Source organism: Micromys minutus (assembly GCF_963924665.1).
Source record: "Micromys minutus genome assembly, chromosome: X".
In the NCBI taxonomy this organism is placed as follows: domain Eukaryota; kingdom Metazoa; phylum Chordata; class Mammalia; order Rodentia; family Muridae; genus Micromys; species Micromys minutus.
This window is the reverse complement of record NC_137970.1, coordinates 123,329,808-123,332,393: the sequence shown is the minus strand read 5'-3', so window position 1 is coordinate 123,332,393 and position 2,586 is coordinate 123,329,808. Positions and strand designations below refer to the sequence as shown.

Below are 2,586 nucleotides of genomic sequence, written 5' to 3'. Positions count from 1 at the left end.
GAAGGAAGGAGAACAGACAAGGAGCTTTTCTTGGGACATTTCCTGGAAGCAAGGATGTTTATAGTTCCTAGACTGTAATAAGGCTCAGCACATAGAAACAGCTGGATCTCCATGCATGTACTGTCTCACTGATGTGCAGGCACATTCACAGTGGTACAATCACACATATAGACACAGACACACACACAGTAAGTGAATGATGAAATTCTAACATTTTCAGCCCAGTTTTGAAATAAGAATACTTAGAATCAAGACAAAACTAGTCTGCTTCTTTGTCCTTCTGCCCTTTATTTTACTGAATTTTTTGCTTTAGGTTTTCATATTAATGACTCACCCTATATCCTGAAGAGAACTTGAGAAATATAACCTGACTAGGTCAATAACCAACCGTGAATCTATTGACTGATATTCCTCTTTCTTCACACAAGTAGAACATACACATTCCTAGGGAATGGTCCATTTCACCACTGAGTTTGATGGTTTCCTCTGTTGAGGAGACACAGAAGAAGAGATATCCCTGAGGCCAACTTCTCAGAGGCGTCTGCTGACAAGCCAGGCCTAAACCAAACAGGAGACATTGTTAAACAGCACTCTTTGACTTAGCTGGTGGTCAATGACCCAGCATGCAACTCTGTCTCTCTGGGACAAGCTATATCACTTTTCTTCCATCTTCTTGTCAAGAGGCCTCCTTGTACTTCCTCTGAGGACTTAACTGCCTTTGTACTCACTGAATAAAAGCTAAGAAAATGGGACAAAGGTATTGAAAGTAGGAAGGAATGAGGACTGGCTTGTAGCACTGATGGTCCTCACAAACCCTGGCTTTCTCTCACTAGACACTGTGAGATGGAGCTGTGTTGGTCATGCATTCCTCATTGTCCTCAAAGGACATGCTGTTTAGCTTCTGATCTCAGTGCTGTCTACTCCTAAGCTCTACTTCCTGCCTGCTCCGGGTAATTCTGTTTTCCTGGCTGCCTACTCAAGGAGTTGATTCCATGGACAAAGAAAAGGTTGAAGGGGTTATACTGTCTGATTGTGTGTTATCTTGACACAAGTGGGATTTATCACAGAGAAAGGAGCCTCCCTCGAGGAAATGCCTCCAAGAGATCCAGCTGAAATCCATTTTCTCAAGTGATCAAGTGGGGAGGGCCCAGCCCTTTGTGGGTGCTACCATGTCTGGGTTGGTAGTCTTGGGTTCTATAAGAAAGCAAGCTGAGCAAGTCAGGAGAAGGAAGCCAGTAAGTAACACATGGCCTCTGCATCAGCTCCTGCTTCCTGACCTGCTTGAATTCCAGTCTTGACTTCCTTTGGTGAACAATGTGGAAGTATAAGCTGAATAAACTCTTTCCTCCCCAACTTGCTTCTTGGTCATGATGTTTTGTGCAGCAATAGATCACTGAATAAAACTGGGGAGGATGGGTGAGGCCGATGGTCCCGAGAGGGTTTGCAGGCCCTCCTGGGCTGAGGGGCTTCAGCATGGCAGCAGCGATGCTTGCTGGCCCCGGGGACCAGGGACTAGGCCAGGGGGCTGCACCCTCAGTAGCAGAAAGAGAATGAAAGAAGTAGATAATCTTGACAGAATAAGGTTTGTGGAACAGGACCTCCTGACAATCAACTCCTCTATGATGATCAACAAAAGGACTGTGAATATTTTTTTGATAGACTTTGTGAGGAAGAAGAGGAGGCTGGTGCGAAATGCTTGGCCCCCACTGAACAGAAGAAACAGTTAGTTGTAAGTAAAAAATCATGGAAAAATGGATTCACTGTCAATGATGATTTTAGAAGTTACTCTGATGGTAGGAGGCAGCAGTTTCTTTACTCCATCAAAAAAGGGGTATTAACTTCTGAATTTTTGGGAGTCTTTGATAAAGATGAGGTGGACGTTAACGTTGAAGATTAAAAAATATGAAGTATGTATGTCTACAAAACCTATGTTCCAGCTTTCGTCAGGACAGGGCCACAGACTAGGAAATGCTACACCAAGAATCGCTTCTAAAGCAGAGTATTGAAGTTGACAATAAAAGCACTTTGTCTGCTGTTTCACTGAACAACTTGGAGTTATTAGCAGGATCCAAATTTGGATAGCCAATGGGGAAAGGACTGCCCAAAGACTTGACATTACCCATAGGGTGAGCCACATCAAAGACGTGATTGAAAAATACCAAGGATCGAAGAGAAGGCTTCCCTTTGCCCTGGAAACAGCCCTTCCTGTCCTCAGATTTCTGGATGAGAAGCTCACATTGGAAGAAGCAGATCTGCAGAATGCTATTATCATTCAGAGACTCCAAAAGACAGCTGAGCCTTTTAGAAAACTCTTACAGTTTCTGTTTTGAGACATGCTGAAGTGGGAGACAGAAGCCAGTGTGACTGAACTTGTGGTTTGAGGGCTTCCTAATCCCTTATTAGGGGGTTCAGTCATCACAAGCTAGGAGAATGACAGGGCTGTCAACCAGAGTCTGTGCACTTTTGTCAACAGGCTATTCAGAAGAAATGCCTGTTTTCTATACTAGTTAACCAATGTGATACATAAAGTAGCTGTATCATTAATCTTAATGTGATCTAAATTAGCAGAGTATTCAATTATCTAAA

General features: G+C 43.4%; 1 pseudogene across 1 annotated transcript; it reads left to right on the top strand.

Moving 5' to 3' along the window:
* The first annotated feature begins 1,412 nt into the window (after positions 1–1,412).
* On the top strand, positions 1,413–2,330 carry LOC308415247 (UBX domain-containing protein 2A-like; annotated as a pseudogene). The gene is made up of 2 exons: positions 1,413–1,582; positions 1,660–2,330. The product of its transcript is annotated as a UBX domain-containing protein 2A-like (transcript).
* The last annotated feature ends 256 nt before the right edge of the window (positions 2,331–2,586 follow it).